The sequence below is a fragment of the Cupressus sempervirens genome, chromosome 4, assembly GCF_028749045.1.
Source record: "Cupressus sempervirens isolate cs-2001-9-10 chromosome 4, ASM2874904v1, whole genome shotgun sequence".
Lineage (NCBI taxonomy): Eukaryota > Viridiplantae > Streptophyta > Pinopsida > Cupressales > Cupressaceae > Cupressus > Cupressus sempervirens.
The window spans coordinates 46,958,908-46,979,563 of NC_143121.1; positions in this window are offsets into that span (position 1 = coordinate 46,958,908).

The following is a 20,656-nucleotide window of genomic DNA, read 5'->3' on the forward strand; positions in this document are numbered from 1 at the left end:
TGATCTAGATGTTTCCGTTGTTGCCTCTTCATCTAATTAGTTGTCCAACCTTCATAGGGATCGATTACACATGTCAAAATGTGTAGCAACCACTATAGAAACCCTACAATCATTAAATTTTGTTTACATGTCATCTCAAAATGGTTTACCTCAAAGTTAGTACCATTTTGGACAATTTTTGTTCACACTATGTTTCCTGGCACATACTATCTCTAATGCTTAGTCATAATTGTTCTTTCTATTGTTACTTGACTTTAACTGACTCGATACCTTCTATTGATTTGACATCTGGGTAAGTACACCAAGTTGTGGTGCCAAAAGGGGGGTATAAGTGGACACCTTTTTTCTAAAATCAGCAATTTCTAAACTTCAACAAGAATTTGAAGATAGTTATACTCAACATTTTAAGATATGACAAAAAAAAAAGTAGTAGACCTTTGAATCTAGTTTCTGAAGTACTAATTTTTTTTTCAAAATAGTTTAATTTTAGGTCCTCAAAAAAGGGGGGCATAGAAAGTGGTACTATTTATTCCAAAAAAAAAACACAGTACAAAGTGTGGCCCCCCTAAAATTTTAACCTTTTTAAAAAAAAATTCTTTAATCACTTTGGTCAAAAGTTACCTAACACTATGTAGTTTATCTTAAATTTTTTGGGTAATTTTATAATGTGTATTTTTTTTAATGAATTTTTTAATTGGACACATCCCAAAAATGTGAAATATCTATGTGCTCACCCTAGAAATTATTGAAAACTAATCTAAAATCAAAACTTCTTTTTTTCAAAGTGTGTAGAATGGAGTCTAGTTTCTTAAAACCTAAGTTGTTAAAAAATTCAATGAACAAGCTAAAATCCATAGCCCAATTAGTACACATTCAAAAGAAATTATAGTTGAAAGGCTTGAGATAGTTCAAATAAAAAATAAATTATATGGTTATATAGCTAACATAGAGACCTACAACATCATGTAACTTGATTTTATCAATGCTCAACCATGAGGAAACTTGAAGGAGAGCACACAAGAAAAATCAATCATTTTTTGTATTTTTGCAGAAAAACACATCTCAGACCAATTTATAGACTCCAAACCTTTGGGTTGGATCCCCAAGGCAAAACCAAGCCTTAGGCTTGGTAGAATGCAAAGATTTAAATAACACATGTGCCCTATAGTGCATGTGTGCTCTAGCACACACACACACACACTATTTAAAGCTTTTTAAAATTTGAGTCTTAATAGTGCATGCATAATTTAGTGCCCACACACTATTAAGACCTAAATAGTGCATAGAGAGGGAAGGAGAGAGGTACAGTGAGACCAAGAGAGAGAAAGAGAGAGAGGAGAGGGGGGATGGGTGTGTTTGTGAGAGAGAGAGGGAGAGAGAGAAAGTAGGGGATAGGAGAGTGGAGAGAGAGTAGGGGATGGAAGAGAGAGGAAGTTTGAGAAAGAGTAGGGGTGGAAGAGGGAGTAGGGGATGTGAGAGAGAGATTGAGAGTAGGGGATTAGAGAGAGAGAGGAAGTGTGTGAGAGAGATTAGGGGTATAGAGAGAGTATGGGATGGGAGAGAGAGATTGAGAGTAGGGGATGGGAGAGAGAGTGTGGGTAGTGGGAGAGGGAGTGGGAGAGCGAGAGCCGGATAGAGAGAGTAGGATGAGAGTATGTGTGTGAGAGAGTAGGGGTAGTAAAGAGAGAAAGTAGGGGATGGGAGAGGGGAGAGAGGGAAGTGTGTGAGAGAGAGTAGGGGTGATAGAGAGAGAGTACAAGATGGGAGAGAGAGATTGAGAGTAGGGGATGGGGGAGAGAGAGAGAAGATAGTGGGAGACAGAGTGGGAGAGGGGGAGGGAGAGTGAGAGTGCACGACAGAGAGAGAGAGAAGGAAGGGAGTTTTTTTATGTGTGTGAGAGAGTAGGGGATTAGAGAGGGGAGAGAGAGGGGGTATGGGAGTGTGTGTGTGTGAAAGAGAGAGAGTACGAGATGGGAGAAGAGAGAGAGAGTAGATGGTGGGAGAGAGAGAGGGGGGATGAAAGTGTGTGTAAGAGAGAGTAGGGCATGAGAGAGAGTAGGGGTGGTGGAGAGAGAGTAGGGGATGGAGAGAGAGTGAGAGTAGGGGATGGGAGAGAGAGTAGAGAGGGAGAGAGAGTGAGAGAGTAGGTGATGGGAGAGGGAGTGAGAGAGGGAGAGAGAGGGTGGGATGGGAATGTGTGTGAGAGGTCTAGAGAGTAGGGAATGGGAGAGGAGAGAGAGAGGGGGATGGGAGTGTGTGTGTCTATAAAAGAGAGAGAGTAGGGGATGGGAGAGAGAGTGTGAGGGAGAGAGTAGGTGGTGGGAGAGGGAGTGGGGGAGGGAGAGAGAGGGGGATGGGAGTGTGTGTAAGAGAGAGAGAGTAGGGGATGAGAGAGAGTAAGGGGTGGAAGAGAGAGAGTATGGAATGGGAGAGAGAGAGAGTGAGAGTAGAGGATGGGAGAGAGTGTGAGAGTGAGAGAGAGAGAGTATAGGGGGTGGCAAAGAGAGTAGGGGATGGGAGAGAGAGAGAGTGGGAAGTGAGAGAGGGAGTGGGAGAGGGAGAGAAAGAGAGAGAGAGGAGGATGAGAGTGTGCAAGTGAGAGAGTAGGGGATGGGAGAGGGGAGATAGAGTAGGGGATGGGTGAGGAGAGAGAGAGGTGGGGATGACAGTGTGTCTGTGTGAAAGAGAGAGTAGGGGATGGGAGGGGAGAGAGAGATTAGCCTGAGAGAGAGAGTAGGTGGTGGGAGAGGGAGAGAGAGGGGTGATGAGAATGTGTGTAAGAGAGAGTAGGGGATGGGAGACAGTGTGAGAGAGAGTAGGGGGTGGTAGAGAGAGAGTAGAGAGGGAGATAGTGAGAGTGAGAGAAAGAGTGAGAGAGAGAGAGTAGGTGGTGGGAGAGGGAGTGGGAGAGGGAGAGCAAGTGAGAGAGAGTAGGGGATGGGAGAGGAGAGAGAGAGAAAGAGAGGGGGATGGGTGTGTGTGTGTGAAAGAGAGAGAGTAGGGGATGGGAGAGTGGGGATAGAGAGAGAGAGAGGGGGGATGGGTGAGAGTAAGCAATGGGAGAGGGAGAGAGAGAAGGGGAATGAGAGTGTGTAAAAGAGAGAGAGAGTAGGGGATGGGAGAGAGTGTGAGAGTGTGAGAGAGAGTAGGGATGGTAGAGAGAGAGAGTAGTGGATGGGAGAGAGTAAGAGTAGGGGATGGGCGAGAGAGAGTAGAGAGGGAGAGTGAGAGAGAGAGTAGGGAATGGGAGAGGAGAGAGAGAGAGAGAGGGGGGATGGGTGTGTGTGTGTATGTGAAAGAGAGAGAGTAGGGGATGGGAGAGAGAGAGAGAGAGAGAGTAGGGGATGGGAGAGAGTGTGAGAGTGTGAGAGAGAGTAGGGATGGTAGAGAAAGAGAGTAGGGGATGGGAGAGAGAGTAAGAGTAGGGGATGGATGAGAGAGAGTAGAGAGGGAGGGTGAGAGAGAGAGACAGTAGGCAATGGGAGAGAGAGAGAGGGAGGATGGGAGTATGTGTGTGTGAAAGAGAGAGAGTAGGGAGTGGGAGAGGGGAGAGAGAGAGAGAGTAGTGGATTGGAGAGAGAGTATTGGTGGGAGAGGGAGTGGGAGAGGGAGATAGAGAGGGGGATGGGAGTGTGAGAGTTGAGAGAGAGTAGGGGGTAGAGAGAGAATGGAATGGGAGAGAGAGAGTGAGAGTAGGGGATGAGAGAGAGAGAGAGAGAGGGAGTGGGAAAGGGAGAGTGAGAGAGAGAAAGGAGGATGAGAGTGTGTGAGTGAGAGAGAGAGTAAGGGATGGGAGAGGGGGGAGAGAGAGAGTATCTTGAGAGAGAGAATAGGTGGTGGGAGAGGGTGTAGGAGAGAGAGAGAGTAAGGTATGGGAGAGAAGAGAGAGAGAGAGTGAGAGTAGAGGGGATGGGAGAGGAGAGAGAGAGAGTAGGGGATGGGAGAGGAAAAAGAGTGAGAGAGAGTAGGGGGTGGGAGAGAGAGAGTGAGAGAGAGTAGGCGATGGGAGAGGGAGTAGGAGAGGGAGAGCAAGAGAGAGTAGGGGATGGGAGAGGAGAGAGATAGAGAGTATGGAATGGGAGAGGAGAGAGAGTAGGATATGGGAGAGGGGAGAGAGAGAAAGGGATGGGAGAGAGAGTAGGTAGTGGGAGAGGGAGAGAGAGAGGGGGATGGGAGTGAGAGAGAGAGAGACTAGAGGTTGGGAGAGGAGAGAGGGTGAGAGAGAGTAGGGGATGGGAGAGAGAGTAGGCAGTGAGGGAGGGAGAGTGAGAGAGAGTAGGAGATGGGAGAGGAGAGAGAGTAGGAAGAGAGAGATTAGGGGATGATAGAGGGGAGAGAGATAATAGGGTATGAGAGAGAGAGAGTAGGCGGTGGGAGAGGGAGAGAGGGGTGGATGGGAGTGAGAGAGAGAGAGAGAGTAGGGGATGGGAGAGATAGAGAGAGAGAGTAGGGGATGGTAGGTAGAGAGAAGGAGGTGGGAGAGGGAGAGCGAGAGAGAGACTAGGGGATGGGAGAGGAGAGAGAGAAAGAGAGAGAGTAGGGGATGGGAGAGGAGAGAGAGAAAGAGAGTAGAGGATGGGAGAGGAGAGAGAGTGAGAGAGAGTAGGGGATGGGGGAGAGAGTGAGAAAGAGTAGGTAGTGGAAGAGGGAGTAGGAGAGGGAAAGTGTGAGAGAGTAGGGGATGTGAGAGGAGAGAGAGAGTAGGGGATTAGGGATGGTGGGATAGGGAGAGATTATTCTTTACATTGTGTGTACATTCTTTATAGTGTGTATGTGCTATAGGGTGTACACACCATATGAAAACACCAAAAAATGGTCATAAAGCAAGTTTGGGTCCCTGCTGATCCATATTCTGCTTTTTGGTCTATTGTGTATTCTGTTGTTCTGACAAAAAACATGGGTTTCAAGCTATTGGAAGTTAGCAAACACTATTTGAAGGCTTTTTGAAGATTCTTTCATTCTATTTGAAGCTAGAAAACACCAAATTCAATCATTGGATATGGTATTTGAAGGCTTTTTGAATATTCTTTCTATAGAAAAGGTTAGTGCAATCCTTTTTAAATATTCTTTGTTGTTATATAGAGACAAATTTGATTATAATTTGACATTTTGTTTAATATATAGTGAATTCATTGAAATTTGTATTTTTGAATGAATTTTTATTTGGAAATGGTTAAAATTTGGCAAGTTGTTTAATATACATTATGTATTCATTTAAATAATTATAATTTTTATATGTATTTGAATGATTTGTAATTTACAAATTGTAAGTAATCCAGATGTTTAAATAATTTGACATATAGAAATCATCATCATTCCAAGGAAGAAACCAAAAACTCAAACAATGGAAGAGAGGGAGAGAGATTGGGAAATTAAAGAGATAAAATAAAACTACTACATGAACAAAGAAAATTGCAAAGCAATAATGAAGAACTGAATTTTGAAGAGGAACAAGAACCACTGATACAAAGAAACAAAGAGGAAGAATTGGAAAGACAAAGAGAACAAATCAGACTATTACACTTAAGAAGACAATTTAATTGTGAAGATATACCATCTTCCAATGTTGGAGTCATATTATCATCTCATGTTGAAGAGATGCTAATTTGTAGATCCGATGATGTACACACTCCATCATGTCATGTTGAAGGCAAAACATCAACATATCAATAGGTGATATTCCATCTTTTGCATCTTAGTGCCAAGGCACATCATCTTTCGTTCAAGGTACACAAAGCACTCAACCTTATGTTGATGTTCAAAATGTTGAGGGAATGGAAGAGATTATAGCACCTTCTAGAATTTATTTTAGAAGACCAAAATATTTGATTGATATTAATACTAACATTTTGAAATCAATGCCTAACAAGATTAGCAAGGATACTTGTCAAAGAAAAGTTAATCATATGTGAAGATTATTCTTTGAAGAATTAAATATTACAGTTCAATGCCAATTATTTGTTGAAATGATGAGGAATTTGAAATTTAGGCCTATCATAAAGATTCTTGGGCTAAGAATGATGGACAATTCAAATGAAAAAGCATTGTAAAGAATCTAATGAGTGCTTATGAAAAAGTGGATTCTAAATCCTGCACCTAAGATAGTTATATCATAAGATGAGTACTTACATCAACAATAGAAAGTACCCAAATGAAGAAATCTCAAATCATGAGAAAGATAAGCAAAACATTGAAAAATGGTAGAGGTACTCTAAGGAGAGCCATGCTAAGGTGTGAGAGATTGGAAGTTCTAACAAAAAATGAGTTATGGACATTTAGTGTTAGACTACCATGAAAGGATAAAGAAATTAGTGAAGCTTTGAAATTATTGATCAAAGATTTTTGGACAAATAACACATGTGTTTCCCCTAATGAAAGATATGTTGTAAGAAGGAGGATTGGTAGCCAAAATCATGACCCACATGTGGAACATTTTTTGGACTCAACTCAGACACAATTTTTTGCAAAATTTATTAGTCTGTATCCTCAAATTTGACTAAGTTAAAGATTTTTTGAGATAGGTAAATATTTTTATGTGAAGATAAATCACACATGTACAACTTGCTATTTTAGGATATATATTGAATTTTCTAACCATTTTGATGCTTTTAGGCATAGATGTGTGTTTTTGCATTCTAAGTTTGTTTTGTAGGATTGTGATATGAATGAGCCACCAAGATCTTCAAGGAAATTCATATCCAACATTTTATGTGAAATAGGGGACAACCAAATTTTTTACAAGAAATCATGCTTGGATAGTACATGCTTATTTTGTGGTTCTTTGCAACTTTTATCAACTTGTGAACATATGGATAGTACACATGCAATTGGAAATGAAATCGTAGATTATAGAAAATATAAGACAATGACACATGCTCTAAACGATGGAAAACAAGGTAAAATATGTGATTTAGTCATTGAAAAGATTCCAGTGTATGAGTTCATGAAGATTTTTTATGAAAAGATTATTTATGAGTATGCAAGGCATACACATAGAGCTCAATGGTTGGATTTGCAATTCAAGTTGTGTAAAGATACATTTTCATTAGATACCATTGTTTCAATTGTAGACTTCACAGAAAACTACACACTATAACCACAAAATGAGGTGCAATAAAAGTATTATACTTATCAACAATTTTCCATAATTGTTCACATAACATTCATGCATTCACGTACAAGTACAAAGGATGATAGGAAGATTTTGAGGAAGTACCATTTTTACATCGGTGACGATCGATCACATTCTATAGAGTTTGTACATGGTTATTTTCAACTATTTTATGGAGATTTGGCTAATAGGAGCATACCATATCGTCAGCACATTATTTGGTCAGACAATTGCACATCTCAAATCAAGAATATAGGGATGTTCTATTGGTTGAGTACGGTGCACAGGTTGTGTAGAATTCAATATATGTGAAATTTCATAGAGGTTGGTCATGGAAAGGGAGAGCATGATGGTGCAAGTGCATGCATCAAAAGAGCCTTATCTCATGAAGAACTAAAGTACAAAGACAAAGCAATATTGATAGATACAAAATCCATTGGCTAGTGGTGTAATGCTACAATGGGTCCAAGTAATGAAGGTTAGTCTATGGTTTGTAGATTTTTTTGGTTGATAGATAATAATAACATTGCACCATATGAGGATTGTTGTACACTAAAAGGATTAAGCGAGTTGCAATCTTTTAGAAGCTCTAATGTAGGTTCATGGAGTATCCACATACAAAATATGGCATGCTATTGTCCATCATGTGCAGAGGAAAATTGGGATGACTGTGAGTCAACTGAATGGGTGGACAAATGGGATATATGATTTTTGCACCCAATTGACACTTATTGTCCCCCAGAAGCACTAGAAATGGTAGAGATGGATTTTTCTATTGACTTTGACTTTGTAATTTCAATATGTAACTTTATAACTTTTACCTAAGTATTTTTGAATTAATGATTGCATTTTTTACATTTATCACTACAGGGCATGTTTTTGCTATCATTGCACCTAAAGACAATGAAGAAGGGACATATTATTATTTGTGTCATTGTCTCCAAGCCAAAAAAAAATTGGATCACTCAGTTATAGATGGTGAAGGTTTGGAGTACCATATCGATGTAGTGGTTGTTGCCAACACATGGCTTAGACGATATTCTATGAAGAACCCTAACTTGTGTTTATTCAAGGATTGGAAAATAGAGAGGAAGATTCTTCATTATTTTAACCTTTTTGTTGGATCAAATGTCCACTTGATAAACTATGGTGGAAAACCACATAATAAGACTCTTTGGAAAGTTCGCAAATCAGACCATGAGGCAATAATTGAGACATTAAAATGTAGATCAAATCCAGTTAGTTCATTAGATTTAATAGGGAGAGAGGGAGAGAGAGAGAGTGGTGCAAGATCACCTTGAATCATTGATAAAAATGGTAGGGTACTAGCAATGAAGGTTGGGAGAGTACAATCCATAAGGACACCTAAAAAAGGTTTGAAAGTCGAAACAAAGCCCAAAACCCTGCACTTGCACCTTGACAACAATAAAGGCTTAACATATGAAACCTACTCTAAACATGGAACCATGAACATAGACCTAAGACATGTTTATTTACATCAGCAAGGGAATATGGACTAAATTTGAAGGCCTCAAATTGAGAAAAAGTCATAGTTCCTTCATTAACTTCTTGGATTCCTAGAAGCCCAAGAAGCAAGGTTATGGCCTGCAACTTAGTAAATGTTGAATGGAACAAAAAAAAACCACCAATACACCTCCTACTCTTGATATACTATTATATTCCAAAGTGCTGACATTACATACACAAAAATCCTGCATTAACCAATGGGGACAACAATTAAGGCTAAAGGGCTGATTAGACCACTATTGCAAAGGAAGTACTATTTAGACACATGCTAGAACCACCAAAAAAATTGGAGACATTGAGGAATGTTCTAAAAAACCTAAATCCCAAGTTTGAGGCTTTGGAAATGAGTCTTAAGGTCTCAAGTGTTGACTGTAGCAAAACAATGAGTTGGTGCATATATGCTACATGGACCTAGGGCATCATCTTTCCCCCTTGTACTTGTATTTATACAACTAAAACAAAAAAAATCTCAAATATCATTAAGAATACAAGAAATCTACCAAAGGCCATAAAATTCCTATAGTGGAACCTCAAGTTATAACGTGATTTCCACCAAAACCCTTGAAACCCTTAAATTTTGAGCTGTCAGCACTAAAATAGGAATAACTTGAGTTCTACAAAAATTCAAGACCTCAAACTAGTTGCATTAGAAAGGTAACTCAAATATGCATCCAACCATACTAAGCTTTGACACATATTCATCTGTACAGGTCCATAGCATGCAAAAGAACAACCCATAATGCAGCAAAATAGGTTATATTTTATTGATTTCAAAGAAAAATCTTACATTATACCTTCCACCTACCTAAAAGGGATATATGAAGGTCTTCCCCAACTGATACAACCAAATTTAGAAGGTTATGATCATTGGGGGAATGATTACAAACAAATTTTCTTAGTTATGTTCCTAAAAGGCATTTTAACTATGTATATGAGTCTTGATTGACTCAATACAACTATTAGACCCTACATGACAAGCATATGCATTCAAAATACAAAAATTGTGCCCTTGTGACCTCATTGAGCAACAGGCTTATAAAACACCCAATATTGCTAATAAACCACACAAAAGGGTTAATGGCAAATCTAGGAATTGAAAATAATGACCTTACTAAAAACATGGAAAGAAACTAGAAAGAGGTCACAAATACCCAAACAACTTGATTACATGATTTCATAAGAGGGGTGCCCTTGCACCAATCATAGGGCCCTCACTTTTTTATTTTTGTTGTATTATTCTCCAAGTGAGCCTTGTAAGTAGAATAAGCATTTGTGGACCTAGGTGTGGTAGTTAGGGTATTGGATGTCATTTAATGTCATTAGAAGAGTCACTATTTTGGCCTAACAATCAAGGCATACATTTCCATAGCGAAATGAGTAAACTAAGGGATGATTCATTAGCTTAGAGAAGGGTCCCTAGCATGGAATTGCTAAGGGATAGCCTAAATAACAAGTTATAACTGTTAAGACTTGAGCAAGCAAGAAAAATAAAAAAGTTGCTATATTTTAATTTTGCAAGAAATTGTGGATTTTCCTTTTAAAACTTGAAGGAGGCTGATGCAAACAATAAGGATGAAGGGGAAAGACCTAGGAGGAGATATAAAGGCTTTCCAAACCCTAAAATGAGAGAAGTTAATATCATTGTGTATGGTCAGCATGGTATAGCATGATATTTGAAGGAAAAATGATGCAGCAAGCTAGGGTAGTGGGCTTCAATATACAATAAGTTTTAGAAATTTTAGTGGTTTAGGCATTTGGGCCTATTGAAAATCTAAATGCTCCAAGGAAATGACCTAAAACTTGTCTTAATCTACATATTCACAGTTAACACTTAATAATACAAGTTAGTTTGGTCATTCCATGAATATTGGGCCCTAAATTATTTGAAATAGTGATGCTAAGTGAATAACTTTATTGATTCTTCGGCATATCAAAACAAGCTGAGTTGAGATTCTCAAGAATGAACAAACTTGCAAACAGAAAGAGTTTTATTGTTGTATTTTACCAATCTCACTATGTATGTCCGTACACCTAATTCTCACATATATAAAATCTTCAAAATAACTTCTCCAAATTGTTTCAACTAACTCTCATTGATTGTGTTGAAGGTTTAATGCTTTAAAATAGTAAAAACTTTGACTTCCTTCTAAATCCTAAACTAGACATTGGATTTTGAAAATTCAAAATTCCAACATACAAATTTTTAAATTCTTTTAAACAAAATGACCACTAACTTACTCATTTTGATCTTTTATGATCATTAAACTTTCCTAGACCCTAAACATTCTAATTTAACCCAAGGATTCTATTGGCCCCCCTTACAAAACAAATTTGGTTCCTTTAGGACTTTTAACAATTTCTAGGCTTTGTAGAACAAAAAAGCCATTATAGGCTTTAGTATTCTCCAATTAATTTGCCTTATCCCCTGATTGTCTTGTTGACCCTAATTGTGTATTTGATGCAAATGGTCAGGGTGTTGACAAGGTATGTTGGGAGAGATCAACCACAAGACAACCTTCACAAGGTTTGAAAGCCCAAACAAGGCTCAAGACCCCATGCTTGCACCTTAATCACCAAAACTTCTTAATGCATGAAACCTATTACTAACATGGAATCATGAAACCAAACTCAAAAAATACTATTCTTACACCAACAGGGTCATGTTTATTGGATTTGAGGACTCCAAAACAAAAATAATACATAGTTCCTTCAATACTCCTCTAGATTGCTAGTAGCCCAAGAAAGTGGATTAAGGCCTACAACTTGAAAACCTAGGATTGGAATAATGAAACTAACCACCCAAAATTTTTTATTCTTGATGTACTTCAAGATCTCCAAGTGATAAGACCCTATCATAAATGATACTACCCAAACACTTGAAATCAACAATTAGGCCTAAAGGCTAATTAGGGAAATTTTTCAAAGGAAGTACCAATTAAAAAAATGGTAAAAACTTAAGACCAACTAGGTTACATGGAAAACATATCAAATAGCTTAAGTCCAGAGTTAGAAGTCTTAGGAACAAGTTTTACAGTCACAAAATGCTGCTACAGTAGGATTGTGTGCTAATGCATGCAAGATATAGGCATCTAGGGCATCACTTTCTCCCTTGTCCCTGCATATGAAAACCTGAAAAAATAATAATTTCAAAGTGCATTAGAAGTACAAGGATTCCACCAAAGGCCATAGATTTCCTATGGTAGAATCTAGAGTTATAACCCTATTTCCTTCAAAACCCTACAAACCCTCAAAATCTGGGCTGTTTACACAAAAATAGGTATAACTTGAGTTTTAAACAGTCTTAGAACCTTAAACTAGTTACATTAGAAAGATGATTCAAGCATGCATCTAACCATACTAGGCATAGATCACTTTCAATTATGTCTTCATGTAGGGTTTTCCAAATTATGTTCAATTTACAGTTTGAAGGGCCACTAGCCTTTTCAATGGCAAACTATTGTAACTATATATCAGTGTTGTTTGGACACAACAAAATCACTTTATCTACTACATATAGACCTTACTAGGTCTAAGGCATGTTTTTATTCCATTCCATGGTCATTTTTCTCTTTTCATTCATGTTTGGGGGTATGTTCCTGGTGTAGAGCACTAAGGCACTTGGTTTATATTTTGGTTTTCATGTTTTTTTTTACCCACTTAGGCTAGAATAAACAAACCTTAGATTAGAAGTCCATGTTGTCAAAGAAAGACACAATTTTGTATGCTTAAGGCACTTTATGCAATTTATAAGCATAAGTTGCTTATTAGAAAAATTTGGGATTTTTAATGTTTTTGGTCAAGATATCCTAGGATTAGTTGTTTTTAGTTGGTTTTAGGAATGTTGGAACCTTTTCCAAGTCCTAGAAGTGGAATCAAGTGAAAAATGTAAAAAATGCACTTTTTGTGCAAAGTTGCATTGTTGAAAGTTGTAAAAGTTTCTCAAATTTGCAACTTAGTGGGAAAAGGGTTATAGCTATTAAAATATTGGTTGTAACAATTAAAATATACATAGGAGATATATATACCTCATTTGTGAGGTCTGGAGGGCATTAATGTATGGATTGGAAGAAGTTGCAAAGAAAGAAATTCAATTTTGGAGCCATTTTTACTTATTTTTGCATGCTGCATGAAATATATGGACTTTAAGACTAGATGTGATGGATTTTATAGATATAAATTTGAATCAGCTTTCTTTTTCTTTTGGTCTCATCATTCTACATGTTTTTTAACTCAAGTTATTGCATTTTTTGCGAGACTAGGTTTTTAAGACAACATTTTGGTGCACACAACAAAAATTGGCCTCTAACTACAATTTCCTTGGTTGAAATTTCATGGCCACCTGGGAAACAATAGTTAATAGGGTCCTTTTTGAGATTTCATGATTTCTAGACCAGAGGATGTGTTTTTTGATTTTTCCAATCAAGCCCTATGTCAAGTACCATGAAGGATTTGACCTCTTGTAGCATGTTAATTTGTGAATGGCAGGAGTTTGGGAATTGGTGAAGGGCTGAGCATTTGAAAATAAGTTATTTTAGTGTTTTCAAACCTTCTTGAGCATTGATTTCATTTTCATGACCTCGTTTCCTATTGGTTTCTTTGTAAAATAATCATCTACTTGAGTTGGACATGTTCGGGAACTGAAAATCTCCATTTACTAAAGTTTTCATTTAAAGATGGCAATGAGCTTTTTTTTTGTTCTATTAAGATCATTAATATATGAGAAAATTGAGGGATCATGCCCAACTTGAGTATCCTAGCTTCCCAAGTCCTATAAATTCAAGGCCATTGATGAATAGGCATTTCTAATTGAAACATATGTGGTGCAACTAATGCAAAGTTCACTAGATTTCACTTCTAGGACTTGGAAAAGGTTCCACACTATTTAAAAACAACTAAAAACACCTAATCCTAGGCTATCTTGACCAAAAACTCAAAAAGACCCAATTTGGCCTAATTAGCAACTTTTGCTCATATCTTGCACACAGTGGCCTAGGCATAAATATCCTTCTTATATCTCTCTCACTGTTCATTGTGGGATCAAACTATCTATTTCATTAGCTCTGGGTGGCTAGGTAAACCCTAGCCCCAAGCTCATCTCATCCTATTGAGTGCTCAAACATTCTCAGGCATGCCAAACCCAAACATCCCTAAAAGTCACTAAATGCCATAGGGTAGTGATATTTGATGAGGCATATCTGAGAGCTCATACAAGGTATGGATGCAATTATAGGTGCTATAATAACCTCTCTCACTTTTTGGAGTTCTTACTCCATTTTGATTTTTCAACACCATCTTGAGTGATGCTAAAACTTGTAGTGTTGGAAAGTACATAGTTGCCAATTGCTAAATCTCCCTCACCATTTGTTGTGGGATCGAACTATCTATTATGTTTGCTCTAGGTGGCTATGCAAATTCTAGCCCCAATCTCATCTTGTCCTATTGAATGCTCAAACATTTTCAGGCATGCCAAACCAAAATGTCCCTAAGAGTCACTAAATGTCATAGGGTAGTGATCTTTGATAGGGCATATCTCAGACCTCATGTGAGGTATGAATGCAATTCTAGGTGCTATAGGACTATGTTGTGAAGACCTAAAATAACCTCTCTCTTTTTTTGGAGATTTTACTCCATTTTGATTTTGAAACACCATCTCAGGTGATGTTGAAACTCATAGTGTTGCCCAATACAAAGTTGCCAACTACCAAATCTCTCTCACCATTCATCATGGGATCAAATTGTCTATTCCATTAGCTCCGAGTGGCCAGGTAAACCTTAGCCTCAAGCTCATCCCATTTTTTTGAGGACTCAAATGTTCTTGAGCATGCCAAATGGAAATGTCCCTAAGAGTCACTAACTGCCATAGGGAAGTGATCTTTAACGGGGCATATCTTAGAACTTGTGTGAGGTATGGATGTGATTCTAGATGCTATAGGACCATGTTGTGGAGAGTTACAATAAATTCTCTTACTTTTTTTAGATCTTACTCCATTTTGATTTTGTGATGCCATCTCAGGTGATGCTGAAACTCGTAGTGTTGGCTAGTACAAAGTTCCCAACTACCAAATCTCCTTCACCATTCATTGTGGAATCAAACTGTCTATTCTATTAGCTCTGGGTTGCTTGGTAAACCTTAGCCCCAAGCTCATCCTATCCTATTGAGTTCTCAAATTTTCTTAGGCACGTTGAACCAAAACATCCCTAAGAGTCACTGAATGTCATAGGGCATCAATCTTTGACATGGCATATCTTAGATCTTATGCAAGGTATGGATGCAATTCCAAGTGCCATAGGATTGTGTTGCAAAGAACTACAATAACCTCTCTCTCTCTCTCTCTCTCTCTCTCTCTTTGGAGATCTTACTCTATTTTGATTTTGTGATGCCATCTCAGGTGATGTTGAAACTTGTAGTGTTGGCTAGTACAAAAGATGTCAAATGCCAAATTTCCCTCACCATTTGTCTTGGGATCAAACTATCTATTCTATTAGCTCTAGATGGCTGGGTAAACCCTAGCACCAAGCTCATCTCATCACATTGAGCACTCGAACATTCTTGAGCATGCCGAACTATAATGTCCCTAAGAGTCACTAAATGTCATAAGGTAGCGATCTTTGACAAAGCATATCTCAGAGGTCATGTGAGCTATGGATGTGATTCTAGGTGCTATAGGACCATTTTGTAGATACCTATAATAAACTCCCAATTTTTGGATATCTTACTCTATTTTTATTTTGCGATGCCATCTCAGGCGATGGTAAAACTCATAGTGTTGGCTAGTACAAACTTGCCAACTACCAAATCTCCCTCACTGTTCATTGTGGAATCAAACTGTCTATTCTATTAGTTCTAGATGGCCAAGAAAATCCTAGTCCCAAGCTCTTCCCATCTCATTGATCACTTCAATGTTCTTAAGCATGCCAAATTGAAACATCCCTAAGAGTCACTAAATGTCATAGGGAAGTGATCTTAGATGGGGTATATCTCAGAGCTCATGTGAGGTATGGATGCAATTCTAGTTGCTATAGGACCATCTTATCGAGACCTAAAATAACCTTTCTTTTTTTTTTTGGAGATCTTACTCCATTTTGATTTTGTGATGCCATCTCGAGCGATACTAAAGCTTGTAGTGTTGGCTAGTACAAAGTTGCCAACTACAAAATCTCTCTGACCATTCGTCATGGGATCAAACTATTTGTTTTGTTAGATCTAGGTGGCTAGGTAAATCTTAGCCCCAAGCTCATCCCATCACATTGAGTGATCAAACATTCTTAGGCATGCCAAATTGAAATGTCCCTAAGAGTCACTAAATGCCATAGGGCAGTGATCTTTAATGGGGCATATCATAGAGCTCATGCAAGGTATGGGTACAATTTTGAGTGCTATAAGATTGTGTTGTGGAGACCTACAATAACCTCTCTCACTTTTTGGAGATCTTGCTTCATTTTGATTTTGCAATGCCATCTCAAGTAATGCTGAAACTCGTAGTGTTAATGAGTACAAAGTTACCAATTGCCAAATCTCCTTCACCATTTGCTATGGGATTGAACTATCTATTTCATTAGCTCTATGTTGTTGAAATAATGGGTGTTGCACACATTGCATAATATTGTTATTTTATTATTTTATTTTATTATGTAATGTTGTGCCTAGATAGACGTGCAACATGTAAAGATTCCCATGGAATATTATTGATGAGTTGTATTGTAACATTGTGATAATATTTCATGTAATTATTTAAGATTGAGGAAAAGAATTAAATGACCAATATTAAATGTGGGGTTAGTGGGTTAGGTAGCACATGGTTTTAGCACATGGTTTATGTAATACCACTTGGTAGTTTTATGGGACTTGCTACTATATAAGTAGCCACAAGGGTAGTTGTTGTAGAGAGAGTGAGAGTGAGAAAGGCAAGAGTCAAGTGGGACAAGGCTTGACAGGTTAGCCAATGGAGCATTTGTGAAAGTTGAAAGCATGGCATGTGATGTGTGGATTCATGCTTGTTCACATAGTTTGCTCGATTGTGGCTATGGCCATGAAGGCTTCCATGGTTGTATGGCAATAGTATTTTTTGCTGAATAATAAATGGTGATGGATGCTTTTGGAGGCCGAGTTTTTCCCTCAATGAGGGTTTCCCAGGGTATATATTGTGTCACAATTTTGTGGGTATGTTGTCTATTCTCTTACATGTGGATTTTAATTCCGTGTTTATTTCAGATCTATTATGGGTTATGTGGAAATAGTTATATTCTTTTTTGCCAAGTATCCTTACAAGTGGTATCAGAGCTATGATTTTATTATTGTAACCCTAGATTGAATCCATGGAAATGCATGAGAGGATAAAAGAAAGGGCAAGATATATGAATGATTTATTGCAGATCTGAGGCTTTTGGGTTTGCTGTTATGATGGGATGTTAAAATATTTTGGGCATGTGAATTTTTTTGGACAAAAGGATTTTTTGGATGTTTCATTTAAAATGAGGGTATTGGGGGGTAGCTTGCATAAATGACCTCCTGGGTAAAAAATGACCTCACCATTGGATCCGGGTTGACATTTTCATAAAATTTGATATATAATATGCCCTAGTTTGGCCATGTTTAGAGGAAATGAAAGAGTTTTTTGATTTCAGCCCATGATGGCTATCAAATTTAATCCTGTCAGAATTTTTGTCATAGAAAAAAAATAAAAATGAAAAATCATACTGAAAATGGTAAAAAGACTGTCTTAGTAAAATGGCCATAACTTTCTCTCAGAATATCAAATTTTAGAGTTCTTACAGGCGTTGGAAAGCTAATTCAGAGCACTAAAATATGGTATTAGTTTGGTTCTATGATTTGAAAATTTTGTCAAGTTTTAAGAGCCCTAAACTTAGATGTTGTTTATTTTGAGCACGGATTAGGGCATAACTTGGGCATACAGAGTCAGATTTTGGACTTTGAGTAGTCAACGGAAAGTTCTTGGAGAGCTCTACACAATGGTTCAGATTTGGTGTAGGTTTGGCATGATTTATTTGTTGATATATTGATTTGAATAGTTTATAGGTATATTTTGACTATGGTAACATTGTGAGTTTATGACATTGGAGATTTAAGATTTGATCTCATTGTATACTTAGTTCATATTTCAGATTGGTCTCATGATGATGTGGTTATCAGTGTTTGATTTGGATATGCATCATAGCTTGTTGGGTCTACAAGTTGTGCAGTGTTCTAAGCGGTCTATACTTATACGTTGCATTTATAGCTTGGTTATGGGTTGTCTTTGCCCATTGATCTTTCATTATTGATGCATATTCAGATTGGTGGCTTGGATTTGAGTTGTCTATGCCCTAAGTCACATGATTTACTATTTTCTTCATGTAGAAGGGATGAGATGTTGTTACTAGGGACAGTCATGGTGGAGGATTGTGGTTGACTATTTTATGTTAACAGGTTGGACACTTTGAGAGATAGATGCTCGGTTCATGGATGTGATCATAGTGTCATGGATTTTGGCATGACATAATTGGATATACAGGTACATCCTTGATGTTCATTAGCTTGGATTTCTGATTTAGTTATGGTGGTATATCTTCTTGGTTGAGGATCATGGTTATTTAGTTTCTTTTGAGGAGCTCATGATATGCACTTTGAGTTCTTTGATGGTTTGATGCCTTGGTTGATTCTCATTGTTAGAGGATGGATTTTTTCATCATTATGTCATGGATAGCTTGGATACACAGTTTAGTGTGAGCTTGTGATAGTGATGGGGTGACAGTGCAGGATTAGTTCCTGGTTTGGTTTATATCTTCTTGGTTTTGAGAGGATGGATTTTATGATGCCATAGGTGACTTGGTACCACGGTTGAGTGGGAGTTGTTGGCATTGATATATTTATTGAGTGTTTGCAGATGTTGGAGGTTTGTCTTAGATCCTGTTGCAATAGAAGCGTCTTTGACATTTGCATGGTGCACTTGTTGTCTTCATGGTGTATGAAGATGGTTAGATTTTGAGGACTCATGGAGTTCTTGGTTATCTTCATAGTATGTGGAGATGGTTTTCTTCATGGTGTGTGGAGATGGTTGCATCTTGAGGACTCACATGCTTCTTGGCAAAGGTGTGGTTTATGCTTTTATTTGGCATGTTATCCTTGGTATGAGGATGGTTTCATTATTATGTCATGGTAAACTCTTCATATGCATTTAGAGTTGTGACATGTTATGGTGTGTTCATATGGAGCATGTTATCTCTTTAGTTGAGATGGTAAGATCATGTTGTCATGTTTATGTTCCTGAGGCCATGGTTGGAACTTTGACATTGATCTTGGTTTAGTTTCTTGGTATTGAGTACACTGATCATAAGATGGATACTTCATGATATTGCTATCTTTCATTTGGAGTTGGTATGGATTGATTGGTTACAGGTGCTCATGGATACTTAGAGACGGCAGTAACACTGATTTCTCTTGGATTAGAGAAGTATTTGTTGGGATGGTTGATGGTTTCAACATGAAGTCTGAGGGGAAGTCACCTAATATGGACTTGAGAGGAGATTGTTCTTAGATGAGTCTTGGTTGGAGTCTTGGGTATCTTGATGAGCATTCTCATTCCCCACTCTTGGTCTACTCGGCGGTTTGCTACTTGAGAGGTATAGCCCATTATTTTTTCTCAGTTGCATTATATATATGCTTTTCTTTCATGGATATGGATCTTGAGCTATGGTACATGAGTTAGTTCTGGAGGGTTCATTTGAGAGATGGTTTAGCTTTGGTTATCTCCATGAGCATATGTTGTTATGCTGGTTGAGTTTGGGAGATGGTTTTATATTGGGCATTTTCCTTGGTTTAGGAATGGTTTTATTGAGTTTGATCTTCTTGTGAGAGGCTTACATCCATGATTAGTTATATGATATGGTTTGTGTGTTGTTGAGACTTCTTGTTGGGGTTTTATGGAGGAGATCATACTTGCACAGTTTACATCTAGAGGTGTGTGTAGAAGGACATGATACAGGTTATGATTTACATGGTTTTTCTAGTCTTGGTTATCTTCTTGGATGTTTAGATTTGCCTACATTGGATTTGAGATTGGTTGGAGATTGTGATCACTGGTTTGTGCTCATGCATGTCATGTAAGAGATGACATGGTTATTCCTTTATCTCTTTCCTCTGTTGGTTGTGGAGAACTTGGGAGAGCATTGGAGATTTGTTATGAGAGTTGTTCTTACAGGATATCAATTTATGTATTGTGGATGTCTTTGATACTACATGGATTCACTTCTTTGAGATGTTGTGAGTGGATTGGTTATAGATTTTACATTATCTTTTGTAGTGGGAGCTTCTTGGTATATATGTGGTAGGTATTGCTCTTGAGGCTTGTGATTACAGGTTATAGATTTGATATGTTGGTGATATAAGATTCACTTGTTATACCTTTTGGAGGTATGGACAGTTTGATGGGTTTGGCACTTGTTGTGGGTGCTATTTCAACTATGAATATTTTGACAACTACGGATACATGTGATTACCTTTGGATCAAGGTTTTTGTGCTTGGAATTTTAGTTGGTATAGGATTTTATGATCTTTTGATGTGACAAGTTGGGTGGCTTTCTCTTTGGATGGCTTCTATGTATGTCCAGTGGTAGTGGCATAATAGGAGGTGAGATCATTCATGTTCGAAATGCTGGATACTTTGATTTTGTTGCGGGTACCAGGATGGAGCACTTGGTGTATTTTGATCCATGATGGTGGATGTGCTAGGAGGGATTGTTCCCTTGTTCATTTATGTGGCTACAGATTGACCCTATGTAATGTATACAACAAGTGGGAGATTGTTGAGATAATGGGTGTTGCACACATTGCATAATATTGTTATTTTAATATTTTATTTTATTATGTAATGTTGTGCCTGGATGGACGTGCAACATGTAAAGATTCTCATGAAATATTCTTGATGAGTTGTATTGTAACATTGTGATAATACTTCATGTAATTATTTAATATTGGGGAAAAGAATTAAATGCCCAATATTAAATGTGGGGTTAGTGGGT